The 21,517-nt window shown below is 45.4% G+C and overlaps 1 protein-coding gene and 1 long non-coding RNA gene across 5 annotated transcripts in view; one reads left to right on the plus strand and one right to left on the minus strand.

Moving 5' to 3' along the window:
- Positions 1-21,517, plus strand: part of LOC134910445 (uncharacterized) — a 206,611-nt gene that overhangs the window by 158,182 nt on the left and 26,912 nt on the right. Inside the window, exon 5 of one of the 2 annotated variants that reach the window (XR_010176202.1) lies at positions 7,029-7,888. The exons of the other annotated variant lie outside the window; for it this stretch is intronic. This is a non-coding gene — a long non-coding RNA (uncharacterized LOC134910445). Of the gene's footprint in view, positions 1-7,028; positions 7,889-21,517 lie in introns of those variants that run through there. 2 annotated transcript variants of the gene reach the window in all.
- Positions 1-21,517, minus strand: part of COMMD1 (copper metabolism domain containing 1) — a 305,031-nt gene that overhangs the window by 35,195 nt on the left and 248,319 nt on the right. The gene's annotated exons all lie outside the window — the stretch shown is intronic.

Below are 21,517 nucleotides of genomic sequence, written 5' to 3' on the forward strand. Positions count from 1 at the left end.
ATGCCGGAACAAGACACCCCCCTACTTCATAACACAGGGAGAAACGTCACCCCTGCTACCAAAAATATGGGCACTTGTTAAACAGGGATTATTGGGTGTGTGCAACACGCTGGTCCTGAGTCAGATGCAAACTGAAATAAGGACGCCTCTCTTGGATACTGCAAACTGACTGAGATTGCTCGTGCCTAAGGATTGATGTGGTCACTGATGTACCACAATCTCTGTGAAATTAACATTACTGGTCGGTGACCATGCAAACGCATGGAACCATTAAGTCTCATGGGAGCATAAGCGTCTTTCATGTTCAACTGTAGTGTGCGGACGGAAAATGGGACGTTTGTTTCAGACGGATCTTTTGCAGTCAGCAAAGGGTGAGTGGAAGTACAGCTACTAATGACGACAGTGGCAGCTACGGATGTAAGTACAATGTGTAGGATTGGCATCCACATGCTGTTGCGTGGATCTTTGTAATACATGGATGGATTCTCGTATTAGCAAGTAAGAAGCCTGTTGCGGTTACACAGAAAATCAGATGCGTCCACTGTGTTCCTGGTCTATCTGGCATTTACTAAAACTACTGGGAGTACTTTAATCCATTAAGGGGCCTATTCATCAGCAATAATGGGTGATTTACACTTTTTGTTGTTGTTATAGTAAAAGGACAAATTCATTATTAAAGGGCCTAATGGGGTTTCTTAGTATTCAGCAAACTCCAAAAATAAGATTTTATTTACCGATAAATCTATTTCTCGGAGTCCGTAGTGGATGCTGGGGTTCCTGAAAGGACCATGGGGAATAGCGGCTCCGCAGGAGACAGGGCACAAAAAGTAAAGCTTTTTCAGATCAGGTGGTGTGCACTGGCTCCTCCCCCTATGACCCTCCTCCAGACTCCAGTTAGGTACTGTGCCCGGACGAGCGTACACAATAAGGGAGGATTTTGAATCCCGGGTAAGACTCATACCAGCCACACCAATCACACCGTACAACCTGTGATCTAAACCCAGTTAACAGTATGATAACAGCGGAGCCTCTGAAAGATGGCTTCCTTCAACAATAACCCGAATTAGTTAACAATAACTATGTACAATTTATGCAGATAATCCGCACTTGGGATGGGCGCCCAGCATCCACTACGGACTCCGAGAAATAGATTTATCGGTAAGTAAAATCTTATTTTATCTATCGTCCTAGTGGATGCTGGGGTTCCTGAAAGGACCATGGGGATTATACCAAAGCTCCCAAACGGGCGGGAGAGTGCGGATGACTCTGCAGCACCGAATGAGAGAACTCCAGGTCCTCCTTAGCCAGAGTATCAAATTTGTAAAATTTTACAAACGTGTTCTCCCCTGACCACGTAGCTGCTCGGCAAAGTTGTAATGCCGAGACCCCTCGGGCAGCCGCCCAAGATGAGCCCACCTTCCTTGTGGAGTGGGCCTTTACAGATTTAGGCTGTGGCAGGCCTGCCACAGAATGTGCAAGTTGGATTGTGCTACAGATCCAACGAGCAATCGTCTGCTTAGACGCAGGAGCACCCATCTTGTTGGGTGCATACAATATAAACAACGAGTCAGATTTTCTGACTCCAGCTGTCCTTGCAATATATATTTTTAATGCTCTGACAACGTCCAGTAACTTGGAGTCCTCCAAGTCACTTGTAGCCGCAGGCACTACAATAGGCTGGTTCAGATGAAATGCTGACACCACCTTAGGGAGAAAATGCGGACGAGTCCGCAGTTCTGCCCTGTCCGAATGGAAAATCAGATATGGGCTTTTGTAAGATAAAGCTGCCAATTCTGATACTCTCCTGGCAGAAGCCAGGGCTAGAAGCATGGTCACTTTCCAAGTGAGATATTTCAAATCCACCTTATTTAGTGGTTCAAACCAATGAGATTTTAGAAAGTCCAAAACCACATTGAGATCCCACGGTGCCACTGGAGGCACCACAGGAGGCTGTATATGCAGCACTCCCTTAACAAAGGTCTGGACTTCAGGGACTGAAGCCAATTCTTTTTGAAAGAAAATCGACAGGGCCGAAATTTGAACCTTAATAGATCCCAATTTGAGACCCATAGACAATCCTGATTGCAGGAAATGTAGGAATCGACCCAGTTGAAATTCCTCCGTCGGAGCACTCCGATCTTCGCACCACGCAACATATTTTCGCCAAATTCGGTGATAATGTTGCACGGTTACTTCCTTCCTTGCTTTAATCAAAGTAGGAATGACTTCTTCCGGCATGCCTTTTTCCTTTAGGATCCGGCGTTCAACCGCCATGCCGTCAAACGCAGCCGCGGTAAGTCTTGAAACAGACAGGGACCCTGCTGAAGCAAGTCCCTCCTTAGAGGTAGAGGCCACGGATCTTCCGTGATCATCTCTTGAAGTTCCGGGTACCAAGTCCTTCTTGGCCAATCCGGAACCACTAGTATCGTTCTTACGCCTCTTTGCCGTATAATTCTCAATACTTTTGGTATGAGAGGCAGAGGAGGAAACACATACACCGACTGGTACACCCAAGGCGTTACCAGCGCGTCCACAGCTATTGCCTGCGGATCTCTTGACCTGGCGCAATACCTGTCCAGTTTTTTGTTGAGGCGAGACGCCATCATGTCCACCATTGGTCTTTCCCAACAGGTTACCAGCATGTGGAAGACTTCTGGATGAAGTCCCCACTCTCCCGGGTGAAGATCGTGTCTGCTGAGGAAGTCTGCTTCCCAGTTGTCCACTCCCGGGATGAACACTGCTGACAGTGCTATCACATGATTCTCTGCCCAGCGAAGAATCCTTGCAGCTTCTGCCATTGCACTCCTGCTTCTTGTGCCGCCCTGTCTGTTCACATGGGCGACTGCCGTGATGTTGTCCGACTGGATCAACACCGGTTTTCCCTGAAGCAGAGGTTCTGCCTGGCTTAGAGCATTGTATATTGCTCTTAGTTCCAGAATGTTTATGTGAAGAGACGTTTCCAGGCTCGTCCATACTCCCTGGAAGTTTCTTCCTTGTGTGACTGCTCCCCAGCCTCTCAGGCTGGCGTCCGTGGTCACCAGGATCCAATCCTGTATGCCGAATCTGCGGCCCTCCAATAGATGAGGACTCTGCAACCACCACAGAAGAGACACCCTTGTCCTTGGAGACAGGGTTATCCGTAGGTGCATCTGAAGATGCGACCCTGACCATTTGTCCAACAGATCCCTTTGGAAAATTCTTGCGTGGAATCTGCCGAAAGGAATTGCTTCGTAAGAAGCCACCATTTTTCCAAGGACTCTTGTGCATTGATGTACAGACACCTTTCCTGGTTTTAGGAGGTTCCTGACAAGCTCGGATAACTCCTTGGCTTTTTCCTCCGGGAGAAAAACCTTTTTCTGAACCGTGTCCAGAATCATCCCTAGGAACAGCAGACGAGTTGTCGGCATTAACTGGGATTTTGGAATATTCAGAATCCACCCGTGCTGTTTTAGCACTTCTTGAGACAGTGCTAATCCCATCTCTAGCTGTTCTCTGGACCTCGCCCTTATTAGGAGATCGTCCAAGTATGGGATAATTAATATGCCTTTTCTTCGAAGAAGAATCATCATCTCGGCCATTACCTTTGTAAAGATCCGAGGTGCCGTGGACAATCCGAACGGCAGCGTCTGAAACTGATAGTGACAGTTTTGTACAACGAACCTGAGGTACCCCTGGTGTGAGGGGTAAATTGGAACGTGGAGATACGCATCCTTGATGTCCAAGGATACCATAAAGTCCCCCTCTTCCAGGTTCGCTATCACTGCTCTGAGTGACTCCATCTTGAACTTGAACTTCTTTATGTACAGGTTCAAGGACTTCAGATTTAGAATAGGCCTTACCGAGCCATCCGGCTTCGGTACCACAAAAAGAGTGGAATAATACCCCTTCCCTTGTTGTAGAAGAGGTACCTTGACTATCACCTGCTGAGAGTACAGCTTGTGAATGGCTTCCAAAACCGTCTCCCTTTCGGAGGGGGACGTTGGTAAAGCAGACTTCAGGAAACGGCGAGGTGGATCTGTCTCTAATTCCAACCTGTACCCTTGAGATATTATCTGCAGGATCCAGGGATCTACCTGCGAGTGAGCCCACTGCGCGCTGTAATTTTTGAGACGACCGCCCACCGTCCCCGAGTCCGCTTGAGAAGCCCCAGCGTCATGCTGAGGCTTTTGTAGAAGCCGGGGAGGGCTTCTGTTCCTGGGAAGGAGCTGCGTGTTGCTGTCTCTTCCCTCGACCTCTGCCTCGTGGCAGATATGAATAGCCCTTTGCTCTCTTATTTTTAAAGGAACGAAAGGGCTGCGGTTGAAAAGTCGGTGCCTTTTTCTGTTGGGGAGTGACTTGAGGTAGAAAGGTGGATTTCCCGGCTGTAGCCGTGGCCACCAAATCTGATAGACCGACTCCAAATAACTCCTCCCCTTTATACGGCAAAACTTCCATATGCCGTTTTGAATCCGCATCGCCTGTCCACTGTCGCGTCCACAAAGCTCTTCTGGCCGAAATGGACATAGCACTTACCCGTGATGCCAGTGTGCAGATATCCCTCTGTGCATCACGCATATAAAGAAATGCATCCTTTATTTGTTCTAACGACAGTAAAATATTGTCCCTGTCCAGGGTATCAATATTTTCAATCAGGGACTCTGACCAAACTACCCCAGCACTGCCCATCCAGGCAGTCGCTACAGCTGGTCGTAGTATAACACCTGCATGTGTGTATATACTTTTTTGGATATTTTCCATCCTCCTATCTGATGGATCTTTAAGTGCGGCCGTCTCAGGAGAGGGTAACGCCACTTGTTTAGATAAGCGTGTTAGCGCCTTGTCCACCCTAGGAGGTGTTTCCCAGCGCTCCCTAACCTCTGGCGGGAAAGGGTATAATGCCAATAATTTCTTTGAAATTATCAGCTTTTTATCAGGTGCAACCCACGCTTCATTACACACGTCATTTAATTCTTCTGATTCAGGAAAAACTATAGGTAGTTTTTTCATACCCCACATAATACCCTGTTTAGTGGTACCTGTAGTATCAGCTAAATGTAACGCCTCCTTCATTGCCAAAATCATATAACGTGTGGCCCTACTGGAAAATACGGTTGAATCGTCACCGTCACCACTGGAGTCAGTGCCTGCGTCTGGGTCTGTGTCGACCGACTGAGGCAAAGGGCGTTTCACAGCCCCTGACGGTGTTTGAGTCGCCTGGACAGGCACTAATTGATTGTCCGGCCGCCTCATGTCGTCAAACGACTGCTTTAGCGTGTTGACACTATCCCGTAGTTCCATAAATAAAGGCATCCATTCTGGTGTCGACTCCCTAGGGGGTGACATCCTCATATTTGGCAATTGCTCCGCCTCCACACCAATATCGTCCTCATACATGTCGACACACACGTACCGACACACAGCAGACACACAGGGAATGCTCCTAACGAAGACAGGACCCACTAGCCCTTTGGGGAGACAGAGGGAGAGTTTGCCAGCACACACCAAAAGCGCTATATATATATCAGGGATAGCCTTATAATAAGTGCTCCCTTATAGCTGCTTTGTTATATCAAAATATCGCCATAAATTTGCCCCCCCCTCTCTGTTTTACCCTGTTTCTGTAGTGCAGTGCAGGGGAGAGACTTGGGAGCCGTCCTGACCAGCGGAGCTGTGAGAGGAAATGGCGCCGTGTGCTGAGGAGATAGGCCCCGCCCCTTTTCTGGCGGGCTCGTCTCCCGCTATTTAGAAAAATCAGGCAGGGGTTAAATATCTCCATATAGCCTCTAGGGGCTATATGTGAGATATTTTTAGCCTTTATAGGTATTCATTTGCCTCCCAGGGCGCCCCCCTCCCAGCGCCCTGCACCCTCAGTGACTGCCGTGTGAAGTGTGCTGAGAGGAAAATGGCGCACAGCTGCAGTGCTGTGCGCTACCTTTAGAAGACTGCAGGAGTCTTCAGCCGCCGATTCTGGACCTCTTCTGACTTCAGCATCTGCAAGGGGGCCGGCGGCGCGGCTCCGGTGACCATCCAGGCTGTACCTGTGATCGTCCCTCTGGAGCTTGATGTCCAGTAGCCAAGAAGCCAATCCATCCTGCACGCAGGTGAGTTGACTCCTTCTCCCCTCAGTCCCTCGCTGCAGTGATCCTGTTGCCAGCAGGAATCACTGTAAAATAAAAAACCTAGCTAAACTTTTTCTAAGCAGCTCTTTAGGAGAGCCACCTAGATTGCACCCTTCTCGGCCGGGCACAAAAATCTAACTGGAGTCTGGAGGAGGGTCATAGGGGGAGGAGCCAGTGCACACCACCTGATCTGAAAAAGCTTTACTTTTTGTGCCCTGTCTCCTGCGGAGCCGCTATTCCCCACGGTCCTTTCAGGAACCCCAGCATCCACTAGGACGATAGAGAAAATGGAGTTTGCTTGCAGGAACCAACACAGACTTAAGATGCTGTTGATTCCCGGAGCCCTATGGGAAGGAGACAAAATATGGAACGATGACCTTTCTGCTGGTGCTTAGTCCCAAACCAGTATGACATTCAGCAGGATCAAACAGGGATACTCCTATCACAGGGTCCTGTAGCTGTTCTTTCCTCAGTAGAAGTTCTGATTAGATGTAAATCATATATCACTCCTTCCTCCTCTTATAACTACAGTGGAGCAGCTTGCAGAAAGAACTGGCAGAAGACGTGGTGTCCTGAGGGAATCCACTAGTGACAGACATGGGCGATTCGGCTTTGAGGCGCTGCCAGGAGATTGCCCGGGACCATGGTTATTATACCTATGTGCAGAAAAAAGGTCTTCGGACAGTTCTTTCTTCACCCCGCTCCACTGTGGTTATAACAGGAGGAGGAAGGCGTGATATATGTTTTACATCTAATCGGAACCTCTACTGAGGACAGAACAGCTTACAGAACCCTGTGATAGGAGTATCCCTGCTTGAGCCTACTGAATGTCATATTGGTTTGGGACTAAGCGCCAGTGGGAAGGTCATCGTTCAATATTTTGTCTGGTTCATGTAAGGTGTCAGGGTCACCATTTGATTTATTTTCCAGGCTGCTGGTCCATGTGCAAAGAATCGCCCCGCATTATATCCTATGGGAAGAAGGTATGGAATTGCAAAGAAGTATCCAAGGGAATCGCTCCGCAATTTGCAACGCATGACAAGTCAGTCAGGGGCATGTCCGGTAAGGAACACACCACTATTGTAGCCATATTATGGATCGCGGGACAGGTGCTTTTCGGAACAGCTGTCCTCGCACCGGAGCAATACTGAATTGCTCTGGTAACTAAGTATCCACCGCCAAAACTCGCAGTGAGTTGGATATTTAATTATCAGGTGCTGGAAGGCCCCCGATGATGAATAGGAGCCTTTATATTTTTCCGCTCATTCAAGCTTCACTCACCTGCAGATGAAAGTAACTGGCAATGTACCAGGTCAGGGTAAAACTCCTAGGAATATGCTAAATGTACATTTGTTAATGTTAAAATGCAAGTTATAGTTTAGATGCGGATGAATAAGTTCCTGCATGAGATCTGACCGGTCACCAATAAGAATGTTTGTGCTCAGATTTAAAACCAGATCATTAACATAAACCTCTAATGAAGCACAGAAAGTCTTCTAGCTGTTATGAGAGCAGCACAGCACTAACTCTGCAGCATGGTGTATGGAACACAACAGTCCAACATTGCCAAGAAAAAAAGAAGGTACTTTGTGGCCCAGTGTTACACAGGGAGCGTCCTGTTTCTTAGAACATTCAGTTACAAGTTTAAAGCAACCATCAAAACCATCGTTTCTGTTTAAACACTGCATGAAAGGGGTACATTATAGTTTGTACTTTTATCCATTTTTTGCGGATTTTCCAGATTTTGTTTTCTAAAGTTACAAATAAATGAGTTCTGTTTGTAAAGTCAAAGCGCCATCTTAATGAGAATAAATAAGTTTTATCACATTACATGCTCATGAATGGTGTCTCTTCCACATTCCCTCTTTACTCGGTTTATTCTGACTGATAACTCCTGTCCCAACCCAGATATGTAGTTATACAAAGCAGCTACATGGGTGTGCTTAGAAGGGTGGTCTTCTGTTTGCCGGCGGTCGGGCTCCCGGCGCTCAGTATACCGGCGCCGGGAGCCCGACCGCCGGCATACCGACACTTATTTTCCCTCGTGGGGACCCCGCTTAGAATAGTATCTGAATGCCTCTATCTATCCGGATTGTTCATCTTCAAGTGATATTTTACAGTACGTGGCCTACTCTACTTATCACTATGCAGCAACAATAGCTAGATGCATTATCCCTAATTGGCTAAAAAAGTCGTTAAATAGTCAGGGCAGAGTAATGCTGGCCAGCCTGTTTGGTCACTGCTGAACAAAAGAGGCCATTACTGCTATGTGTAGGGGCTGGCCTGACACTTTTAACCTGTGTATGTCTCCAGATGAGACAAGACCACGGCACAGAGCTGACACGTTAGTACAAGACCACACTCCAACCCTTTTCACCTGAATTCTCCATTCTGGGTCCCACTGGGCACACACGCATGGGGTATAGGAGTGCATAGGGTCACAAGCAGACACAGGGTATGAGGGAGGGGGCCCCAAAGTATGTAATATAAGGCACAGGGTATGAGGGATGGGGCCCCAAAGTATGTAATATAAGTTTTTTTTATCTGTGGCTATTACGGATTAGAATGCCCCAGAACTTTGATTTACTTTAAGTGTTTTGATTGTTTTCTATTTAAATATGGAAAATATAGGAATGTTATCGCTAGCCGGCTCAACTAATGAAAGAATGAGAAACACAATACTCCATTGGCCTTTCCTGCGGCTTGTCTACAATGTTGTCCCAAGTGCATTATTTTCCACTAGTAATCTGGACCAATTTATACTTGGTACAATAGCAGCGAGTCCACAGCGAGATCAGGACGCGAAGGGGACAACTTCAGCTACCACTGCTGGTGTTTTTATGCTGTTGAAACGGCAACTTGCCCCCTTGCATGTAACTGAACTGACCCCTATCAATTACAATGAACAAAATAAATATAATCTAAAAAACTAGATACTGTTTATAAGGGATACGGTCATTAGGTCGACAGCACTTAGGTCAACAGTCATTAGGTCAACCACTATTGGGCGACATGCATTTGGTCGACATGGTCAATAGGTTGACGTGGAAAAGGTCGACAAGAGTTTTTAATTTTTTTTTCTTTTTTTGAACTTTTTCATACTTTACGATCCACGTGGACTACAATTGGGAATGGTGAACTGTGCCGAGCGCAGTGGTAGTGGAGAGAGGCACCGTGCCCGAAGCATGACGAGCGAAGCGAGCTATGCGAGGGGACACGGTGCACTAACTGTGGTTCCCCGTCACTTTACGAAGAAAACGACACCAAAAACAGTCAAAAAAACTCATGTCGACCTATTGACCGTGTCGACCAATAGTGACTAATGACTGTCGACCTAAGTGTGGTTGACCTAATGACCCATACCAGTTTATAAAATTGGTTATTTTGGTAACAGTATGTTTTTTTTCCTTTCACATAGTAATAACCAATTGTTAATCTCTATATGATCAGAGAAGGGAGGGCATTCTGGTAGGTTATAAGCTCTGTTTTGAGATGGGCCCACTTACTGCTTTGGCAGTCTGGTAAAATCCATTCTTGTTTTATTACTGTATGTCCCCTCAGTTGTAAAGTGTTGTGGGGGTTATATAAATAAATCGTAATGATAAACCATAGTAAAAGTTTGGTTCAGCAATCATATAACCAAAAGCCAAGTCAATTGGTTTCTGGTCGTTGCACCAAGAATGGAGGCAGTCAAAGCCCAGTCGTACCCACCTTATGTCTACAGCTGACGGGCACAAAGATTAATTATATATATATATATATATATATATTTATATTTGTAAGGCACACACGTGGCGCTTGGTATAGTCAATATTTAGCATGTCAGCAAAAGTTCATGGAAGCAAGTTATTAGCAAAAGTTATTGGAGCAAACTACAATGCATGGGGGCCAAAAACTACAAAACAAAACAACAACAAAAAACACCTAAAAACAAACCAAAATACACTAAATAAAATAAACATTGACATAATGTTGAAATGGGCTCTGAAATATTTTTACATTCTCAAAGAAGGGTGTACTTAGAGATTACAATACAAGTATTAATGTGAACATTAAGTGCAATTTATTGGTGCTCTACACACGGGTAGGACCCACGGATAAAGACAGCATTACATACTTTCAAAGTACTAGCGTTAATACCATGAAATTGGAAATTACAGACTTTTCCCTCGAGTAATAAAAGAACTTCTCAACATAATGTACTTGAAAAATATCATTAATTTGAGTAGACATGTTTTGAAGAATATTTATGTAAATGGATGCAGAAAACATTATGCTACTAGAATTAATACTACTCAATGGTTAGTGCATTAGTCTCCAGGAGAAAATAACACCACAAAATATGCAATCAAGCTCTATAATCTTCCTTCCAGGCTTGTATTTTAAAGTGGAATTTCATCAAACTTCAGTATGAATTAAATTCCTTAAAAAACATTGTTTTGATGATTATATTATTTTGTATTATACAGGGTGTCTATAATTAAAGTTCACCTATTCAAAGCAGTCTACAGCAACACTAATTTATCGGAATGTCGCCAAATTTACACAATATACACAAAACATTTCCTCTAGAGAAGTTTCCTTCAGTGTCCCAGAATCTCCCTTGCTACACACTCAATGAATAAGAGCTAACGGAATAAGTTGCTTTATCCCTCAGCTCAAGTTCAATAACGTTCTAACACTGTATATAAACAATGCATAAGTGTCTTTGTCCCGCACCTCTACACATAATCGTGCACTCGACTTAATGGACATGCACACAGTAATTTCCCACAAATGGCATACAGCGTCAGACCGAATTTAACACCAGACCAATTTAACGTCAGACCAATTTCACTCATGCAGCAAAGTATGATCAATACTAAATAGTTACCTTTTAGAATTGAATGTATATGCAATTATATTTTCTAGAGGACACACATGTACACTGGTTAAACAGCAATTCCTCACTTTTATCATTTCCTACATGATTCCCTTTATGGAAACAAAATGGAATTATTCACAATTTCTCCACACCGATCAACATAAAACAATCTGCGATTAAAAAACAAACAAAAAACAATTGAAAAATTTCAGTGAAAAAAAATTATTAACTACTACAATATAAAAATCAATTGTTAATTGATTCCATAAGTAATCCTGCCTCTTATATTGATACTTGGTATCAGCATAGTTAGTTGCAATTACAACTGTGAGTCTACTGTGGTTATATCTGTGCAGGACAGTAACACGGTTACTCATTTCTCCATTGAAATACTGGGGCAGATGTATTAACCTTGAGAAGGCATAAGGAAGTAATAAACCAGTGATAAGTGCAAGGTGATAAACGCACCAGCCAATCGGCTCCAATATGCAAATTGACAGTTAGGAACGGACTGGCTGGTGCGCTTATCACCTTGCACTTATCACTTCTCCAGGTATTAATACATCTGCCCAACTGCTTGAGTTCCAAGGATGGAAGGGGACAGTTGGTGAACAGCACATTACAAATGATTCCACAGACTGCCAATGTGATATGTATAGAGCCAATAAATGTTAAATACAAAACTAGGTGTTTGTTGTATTTTTGCCTACTACAGTAGGCTTGACATTACTAATTATTCTGCACACAACTATGGGGTGTGAGGGAAAACTAGTGATGTTACTGGTTGTGATGTGATAAAGCTAAATATTTATCGTATATAAAACCTTTATGAGGTCTAAGAACACTGTACGCTATTTATGTATGGAGTACCGTAAGGGTACGCACTTTGCGTAACAATCGCTTAGCCGTAGTCGAGACGCTCAAGCGTCACGTTCGCTCACGGCCAAGAGATTACAGGCAGGCACGCTATTGGCTGCCGACTAACGTAATGATTCGCTATAGCGTAGCGGACGCTCGGGACCACGAGGAGATCACCAGCGGCGCTGACGCTCACAATGTTAAACCTTTATATCTAAACCATAAACGGTGTATTATGCAGTAAAACCTTAGTGTAATGATAGAGTGTAAATGCAACACAGTGTAACCTTATTAACTTCAAAGCTGTTTGAGCGTCACCGACGCTCTGAGAGTACTTAACACTATAAGAAATACACAGATACCGTGCTTAGGGTCCAACGCCTTATATATATATATTATGGATGGTATGCTTGCAAAAGAATAATACAATACAATTATACACTACCAATATAACATAGACTAACTAACCAGATAACTGCACAGGAAATACAATACAATACAATACAATTACGTTTAAGGGAAAATAAGAGAGAAAGAGGAGAAGAGAGAGAGAGAGAGAGAAATGGCTCACCATAACAATACAGACAATATGATTGCAGCGAAGCTTACACATGTGAGGAACAATCGCTGCGCAGTTATTCAATGCTGAGAATCTTTGTGGAGAAAATACTTGACCTTACCCATACTGGCAGTCCCTATATACACAACCCTACAATACCGCATGGGACAGAAGCTAGACTACATTTTATTAAAGCTCCCATGATTCCAAAGACTGCACCACATGGTTGAAAGGGGGAGGGGAAAATACCCGGCAGCAGCCATTTTAGATTTGCAGGTCCAAACACATGGCACTCTCTGCTACACCACAATCACATAGCAGAAGACACAAGACTCCATTTTATTCCAAAATGTCCAAGCCTCAGAACAATGCATATGTTCTGATTTTACAATTCCAAACCATCTAAATCACCTTTCACAATTTCAATCCAACTTCCTAGAACCATCTTATTCACTTTCACATTCCAAACAACTTCCTAGAACCATCTTATTCACTTTCACATTCCAAACAACTTCAGTATCTCAATAACCAGAGCATATTCATCACAAGACCAGATCACAATGTAACCACACATCTCAGCCTGCCATTGCTACCAGCACATGTTCAAACGTAACTGCATGGTGGTATTTATGATTAACAAGATATATTATAACTAACCAGCACAATCTATTTTAAATCACCATAGGCAAACAAATACCACAAGTACTATGCTACAGATTGTCTACTGTTCCAATTCATCACAGACTTCACAGAGTGTCAACACAAACACCCAACAATCACACAACCAAGTTACAATATCCTATTTAATCCAGCACCATTGACCTTAAAGCAATCTGTCTATATTTCCTTATCTAGCCATGTGAATTCAATACTTAGCCTTTAGTTTGTAGGTCAGTCCTGGGGATGTAGCCGCCATGCTGCTGGGTGCCAGGTAGCTGTGTGAGTGAGTGAGTGAGCCCTGTGATCTCCAGTGGGTATATCATACCCTCAATCCAGCTGTGGGGGTGTGTCAACAACAAGATGTGTGTGTGTCCCTCACAGCATGTGAGCCAGCTGCATCAGTGGCCTTGGTTATGCAAAACAATGGGTGATGACCAACACATTCCTGTCTTGTGGGAAGCTATTGTTTGGCGAATACTATCTCACTGTCCACTCTCAGTTGAGACAATGACATCTCAGCAATCATTCTTCTGGAGACAAATCCGGCCCCATTGGTAAACACAGGTGTTGGCCCTCCTCATTGAGTCTCAAAGCTCAGTGTAATTAAAGGCTATTGTACTCCGTCTGCAGGAAAGATACTGATTTGGAATACAATTAATCTTCAATTACTATTCCTGTGCTTACCTATGCATAACACCATGTGAAGCCCTCCCAACATGCAAACTATTGTTTGGGGGATCTCTAAGGTCAAAGAGCCATTTGAGACCCACTGATACCTGCTGGACTCAGGGGAATATTAACTTATAAAATACATTATTTTGATTAAATTATGTAACGATTGAGTCGCACGCTACGAACACATAGACTCTACCGTAAATGCGCACACCGTGCGCCTGCGGGTGCACGCGACTGTGAGTATGCGCACGTACGGGAGAGCGTACGCATGCGCAGCACGGACCTGTGTGAGGTGCAAATATGGTAGTGTGCATAGAGATATTTTTCTGACTTTGACAGTCCACCCTTTGGCAGTCAACAATAACTGCCACCTTCTAAAACATTTCAAAAAGAGAAAAATATATGTCAGGGGTTAATACATTTCCATGGTTGGGTAAGGGAGGAGAGAGGAGAAGGTGTGAAGAGGGTATGACCTAGTGAGATAGCAGAAGCATGTGTGTATGAGTCCATGTTTGGGGGGTCATGTATCATCGTGCCGTACGTGTGGTACATCAAGCTTCGAGGTATTGCGAAGTATACATTTGAATTCCTTCTTATCCCGTATTAAGGGTCTGTGGATGGGCTGTCAAACTCTACCGAGCTCTTTTCGGCTGTGGTTGTAACAAAATGGGGGAGCACATTTTAGTTGATGATACATGAATGGGGGAGGTATGTGGTTGCTGATATCTGTGCCTGGATTCCCTATCGACTATGTGTGTCATTACCTGAGGGTTGTAGAAATGAAGATAAAGAACACTTATGGTAAATGCTGTGGTATTCTATGTCAGGTTAATGTACATTTGTCGGTTGAAGTCTTGTTCGGTGTCTGTTGGTTGCAGTCTTCTTTGTGCTTTTGCCCATAAGGTGCGAGCAAAAGCTGTCAATGTCCATAGATTTACAAAAGTGTTGGGCTAGCGTAATTTTAAAATTTCTAGGGAAACTGGGGATCTATGGCATAGTTCATCAAAAATCTGTGTATAAGGTTGTCAAAACTTCTTCTTTAATCCATCTGTTGTCTGTATATCGGCTCATCAAAATTCCTCGTCCAAGTGGGTCTTTTTACCTTGGAGGAAAACGGAAAAAACAGGTGAAAGAAACGGACCGTATAATCGCATTTTCATTACATCATTGTTTCTACCGTTGGGTCATAAATCAAGTCCATTGGAATTACAGTTTCCTCACTCCTCAAACTCATTACCTCAGGTAGTACTTTTCCAATATAACACAATCCTTCAGAGTTTGGGGCAAGCCGCTCATACGCCTTTCTCCCGCATATGAAATATGCATCATCGGGGAGAACATATGGGACGGAATATGTCATTACCATGTTACACATTTTCCATGTGAACTCTCCTAACCCTAATTCTCCCATCTGTTTAGTACACCTATCAGTTTGTACGATCTGTGCACTGTATCCTAGTGATACCTCTCCAACTCTCGTAATCCTACTTCCTAGGGTATACCTATATCGGAAATATTTTCCACTATCGGCTATGTGGCGTATGAGCTCTGTATCTGTAGGCATTCTATCGGTTCTATATGAAAAGGTCATGGTTTGGTTACTCCATGACACTTCCCAATTTCCCGGCTTTCGGGGATTGGAGATGTTAAAACATAATAGGGACCTATCCACATGATATTGGTGGAGCTTCAAACTAGGAGGGCTGGAGATATTAAACCTCCTGTCCACCGGTCTCCCACCACTTAACTCAAGTACCTCCCCTAACGTTAAAGGAAATGGTACTAGCACTGATTTGCTATGACCTTGAGGTACTTGAGAGCATACCCAACAATCTGTCTTATTTAACACACTACCCACTAAGGAGTGATAGTCACTCAATGGATGCCGGTCCATGTGGATATTAAAACTGGATTGGCATTTCTTAATGCACCCATCCTCAACTACATTGTCACAGAGCCTACAGATACAGTTTTCTTCAGCTAACAATCCTTCACAATGTTTACAAATAACATGGCTGTTAGATTGTTTCCGGTACTCGCCTTTGTTCGGTGCTTGTGTTGCTATTGGAAATTTACACCTCCGTCTTAGTCATTGGAACCTTTCTGGTGTCAAAACTTCTTGTCACGATCCGGGTATCTGGACGCCATTTCTTACCCATCAGATGCCTCCTAAGGCTGGCTCAGCGCTCCAGGACCGGATCCCATCTGTTATCCTGATGTGTACATTCCTGTATCCTCTCCTGTCACTCTGGGACGCTGTCACAGTAAACGCCATATTACACCTGGCATGGCGTCTCTCGCGGCCTCCGCCGCCGTCCCTGAACTTCTGCATGCAGAGTGTCTGAGTGGCGATTACGTCAGCCGCGGCCTCCGCTGTGTCCGCGTGGTTGGATGTGCATCTGTCAGCCTGGCGCCTCCTGTCTCCGGTGGCCGGCGCCGCCATTACTGTTTTCATTACCACATGGATTACAAACCAAACTTCCCTCCAAGTGTCTGCATGGGCGCAGCCATCTTGGATTCTGTCAGCTGATCATTTCCAGCAATCTGTTCTCAGTATTCATAATCTGCATAATTGCCTAGCCAATCCCTTCCTTGCTGCAGGTATAAATACACTGTGCCTGAGCAAGGAAGGCGTCAGTGCTTTGGTTGTCAAACCTAGTTCCTGTTTGTCTCTCTCCTGTGATTGTCTTCCAGGTTCCAGCTCCTGTCTCAAGACTTCCACCATAGAGACCCGCACCAGCATTCCACCTGCGGTGTAGCCTGACTCTCCAATCCATTGTGGATTCATCTGTTTCCAGCTACAACATTACCTGCTTCCAGCTCAGCTTCCAGCAGAGTACAGCTTCCCTTAAAGGGCCGGTGTCCTTTCTACACTTTACCACTCTCCACCGGTATTATTATTTCTCCGCTCTCAAGTTCTACATTTCAGTTCATATTTCATCGCTCCCAAGTTCATTTATTATTTAACTGGTTCCAGCCAGTATCCACTCCGTGCTAACAACAGTCTGGTTCCAGCCAGTATTCACATCAGCTGTTTTATCTTCAGCAACCCAGCTTTTCCTGGAACACCAGCTGGTACAATCCTGGGTTATCTCCATTGCTACAGTCGGGCCTGGTAAGGACTTTCCATCTAGAAGATCATAAGAACTATCTCACACTACCAGTGCCCTGTGGCTCCTGCCATCCTGTAGTACCCAGGAACTGTATTTATTCTTTGCTGACTTTTACGTTTTCTTTTACTGCTGCTGTGTTGCGGAGTTGTCATAATAAACATCATTGACTTTTATCCAAGTTGTCGTGGTCACGCCTTCGGGCAGTTATTATTTATGTTACTTACATGTCCAGGGGTCTGATACAACCTCCCAGGTTCCGGTACATCTCAGCCCCTACAACTGAGGCTGCCTCCCGTCAGCTCAGGCCCTCAGTTGTGACAGTAAGCACTGACCTAATGAATCCAGCCGGAGACCAGGATCAAGCGGCCAGGCCGATGCAAGAACTGGCAGCCCGACTAGAACATCAGGAGGCTGCACAGGGCCACATCATCCGCTGTCTCCAGGATCTCTCTACTCGGCTGGATGGGATTCAGACAACTCTCCGTGGATCAGGCGCGTCTGGTGCGTCAACCACAGTGACTCCAGCTATAATCCCACCCACCTTACCCATTTCTGCTCCACGTCTTCATCTTCCAACGCCAGCAAAATTTGACGGATCTCCAAGATTCTGCAGGGGATTTCTCAACCAGTGTGAGATTCAGTTTGAGCTACAACCTGGCAATTTTCCCAGTGACCGTACAAAAATTGCCTACATTATTTCTCTTCTCAGTGGCTCAGCCCTTGATTGGGCATCACCGTTATGGGAGAGGTCCGACACCCTGCTATCTTCCTACACTGCCTTCGTGTCAACAGTCAGGCGCATCTTCGACGAGCCAGGCCGGGTAACCTCAGCTTCATCCGAGATTCTCCGTTTACGCCAGGGGTCACGTACTGTAGGACAATATCTGATACAGTTCCAGATCCTGGCGTCCGAACTGGCATGGAACGACGAGGCCCTGTATGCTGCATTCTGGCATGGCTTATCTGAGCGTATTAAAGATGAGTTAGCTACCAGAGACTTACCTTCTAAGTTAGATGAGCTAATCTCGCTCTGCACGAAAGTTGATTTACGTTTCAGAGAGAGAGCAACTGAGCGTGGAAGATCATCTGCTCCAAAATCTTCTGCTCCTCCTCCTCGTCAACTGTCACCATCTAAAGATGAGCCCATGCAACTTGGCCGTTCCCGTTTAACTCCTGCTGAGCGCCGAAGACGTCTCTCCGAGTTTCTCTGTCTCTATTGTGCAGCTCCGTCTCACACCATTAATGCCTGTCCCAAACGTCCGGGAAACTCCAAATCCTAGCTCGCCAAGGAGAGGGCCGGCTAGGAGTAATGATCTCCTCTCCATCTCCTCAAGATTGTAATCTCCCAGTCTCGCTTCAAGTTGCTCAACGTTATCGGAACGTCATTGCCCTCCTTGATTCCGGAGCAGCTGGGAACTTTATTACCGAAGCCTATGTTAAATGGTGGTCCCTACCCACCGAGAGACTTCCTTCGTCCATTTCTTTAACTGCCGTGGATGGCAGCAAAATTTTTGATGCAGTTATTTCTTTAAGGACTCTACCAGTTCGTCTGAGAGTGGGAGTTCTTCATTCCGAACTTATTTCTTTTTTAGTGATTCCAAGAGCCACACATCCTGTGGTCCTGGGCCTTCCATGGCTCCGTCTTCACAATCCTACAATTGATTGGACGACTACGCAAATCCTGGCATGGGGTTCCTCCTGTGCTGAGACATGTTTGTTTAAAGTATTGCCTGTCTGTTCTTCCTCCCCCAGGTCGTCTGATGTTCCACCTCCTCCATATCAAGATTTCACGGATGTGTTCAGTAAAGCTTCTGCTGATATCCTTCCTCCTCATAGAGAATGGGACTGTCCGATTGATCTCGTTCCAGGGAAGGTTCCACCTCGAGGCCGAACTTATCCGTTGTCTCTGCCTGAGACGCATTCTATGGAGGAATATATTAAAGAGAACCTAGCAAAGGGGTTCATTCGACCTTCTTCTTCTCCAGCCGGCGCAGGCTTCTTTTTTGTAAAAAAGAAAGATGGTGGTCTGCGGCCGTGCATCGACTACAGAGGTTTGAACGACATTACCATCAAGAACCGTTATCCTTTACCCCTGATTACTGAGCTCTTTGACAGAGTTAGCGGAGCTACCATCTTTACAAAGCTGGACTTGCGAGGTGCATACAATCTCATCCGGATCCGTGAGGGTGACGAGTGGAAGACCGCATTTAACACCCGTGACGGACATTATGAGTACCTCGTCATGCCCTTCGGATTGAGCAATGCTCCAGCTGTCTTCCAGCATTTCGTCAATGAGATCTTCAGAGACATTCTATACCGTCATGTCGTGGTCTATCTAGATGATATCCTCATTTTTGCCAACAATTTAGAGGAACATCGTTTTTGGGTAAAGGAGGTTCTGTCCCGTCTCCGTGTCAATCATCTCTATTGCAAATTAGAGAAATGCGTCTTTGAAGTCAAGTCCATTCCGTTTCTAGGGTACACTGTGTCCGGTTCCGGACTAGAGATGGATCCTGAGAAACTACAAGCAATTCAGAATTGGCCGGTACCCTTAACCCTCAAAGGGGTCCAGAGGTTCTTAGGGTTCGCCAATTATTACCGAAAGTTTATACGAGACTTTTCCACCATTGTGGCGCCTATTACTGCTTTCACCAAGAAGGGTGCTAACCCATCCAAGTGGTCTGAAGAAGCCATGCAAGCTTTTCATCTTTTAAAACAGAGGTTCATCTCTGCGCCTGTCCTGAAACAGCCTGACATCGACTCTCCTTTCATCCTAGAGGTGGATGCCTCCTCCGTTGGAGTAGGAGCGGTGTTATCTCAGAGGGCTAAAGATGGCCATTTACATCCTTGCAGTTTCTTCTCACGGAAGTTCTCCCCAGCGGAGCGCAACTATGCCATTGGCGACCAGGAGTTGCTAGCCATCAAGCTCGCTCTAGAGGAGTGGAGATATCTGTTGGAGGGAGCTTCTCATTCAATCACCATCCTTACAGACCACAAGAACCTTCTATATTTGAAAGGCGCACAATGTCTCAACCCTCGTCAGGCCAGATGGGCACTTTTCTTTTCCAGGTTCGACTTTAAACTCCAGTTCTGTCCGGGCTCTCAGAATCGCAAGGCCGATGCCCTTTCCCGCTCATGGGAGCAAGAAAATGAGTCAGAGTCTTCAGACAAGCATCCTATTATAAGTCCGTTGGCATTCTCCACGGTAGGGATGGACTCTACGCCCCCATCAGGGAAAAGTTTTGTGAAGCCGATGCTAAGGAAGAAGCTCATGCATTGGGCCCATGCTTCCCGTTTTGCCGGACATACAGGTATCCAAAAAACCCTGGAGTTTATCTCTAGGTCCTATTGGTGGCCAACTCTGAAAAAGGACGTCTTGGAGTTTATTGCATCTTGCCCAAAGTGTGCCCAACATAAAGTATCCCGCCAGTCGCCTGCGGGGCAACTGGTTCCACTATCCGTTCCCCGTCGACCATGGACCCACTTGTCGATGGATTTCATTACAGACTTACCCATGTGCAACAAGTTCAATACCATCTGGGTGGTAGTTGACCGGTTCACCAAGATGGCACACTTCATTCCTCTCACCGGTCTTCCGTCAGCTTCCAAGTTGGCTCAAGTATTCATACAAGAGATCTTCCGACTCCACGGTCTTCCTGAAGAAATTATCTCTGATCGAGGAGTTCAATTCACAGCCAAATTCTGGCGAAGTTTATGTCAAGTCCTCCAAGTCAAGCTAAAGTTTTCCACGGCTTACCATCCTCAGACCAATGGTCAAACCGAGAGGGTGAATCAGGACTTGGAGGCCTTCCTCCGCATCTATGTGTCCTCCTCTCAAGATGACTGGGTTCAATTACTTCCCTGGGCCGAGTTCTGTCATAACAACCAGTATCATTCTTCATCTGCTTCAACACCATTCTTCACTAACTTTGGATTCCACCCTAAAGTCCCTGAGTTCCAACCGCTTCCAGCAACTTCTGTTCCCGCAGTGGATATCACCTTGCATCAGTTTGCCAATATCTGGAAGAGCGTACGATCAGCTCTGCTCAAGGCATCGTTCAGGTACAAGAAGTTTGCGGATAAGAAGCGTCGAGCAGTTCCTGCTCTCAAGGTGGGTGATCGGGTATGGTTATCCACGAAGAATTTAAGGTTAAGAGTTCCCAGTATGAAGTTTGCACCTCGCTATATCGGTCCTTTCAAGATTGAACAAGTCATCAATCCTGTTGCTTACAGACTCCAGTTGCCTCCCTTCTTAAAAATACCCAGGACATTCCATGTTTCCCTGTTGAAACCGCTGATCTTGAATCGGTTTCATTCCTCACTTCCTCCAACTCCGAAAGTCCAAACTCAACGAGGCGTTGAGTATGAAGTGGCCAAGATCCTGGACTCACGTCACCGTTACGGTCAACTACAATATCTTATTGACTGGAAGGGTTATGGTCCTGAGGAACGTTCATGGACCAATGCTTCTGATGTCCATGCTCCTGCCTTGGTCCGGAGATTCCATTCCAAGTTTCCTCAAAAGCCAAAGAAGTGTCCTGGGGCCACTCCTAAAGGGGGGGGTGCTGTCACGATCCGGGTATCTGGACGCCATTTCTTACCCATCAGATGCCTCCTAAGGCTGGCTTAGCGCTCCAGGACCGGATCCCATCTGTTATCCTGATGTGTACATTCCTGTATCCTCTCCTGT

The sequence above is a fragment of the Pseudophryne corroboree genome, chromosome 4 (genome assembly GCF_028390025.1).
Source record: "Pseudophryne corroboree isolate aPseCor3 chromosome 4, aPseCor3.hap2, whole genome shotgun sequence".
Classification (NCBI taxonomy): domain Eukaryota; kingdom Metazoa; phylum Chordata; class Amphibia; order Anura; family Myobatrachidae; genus Pseudophryne; species Pseudophryne corroboree.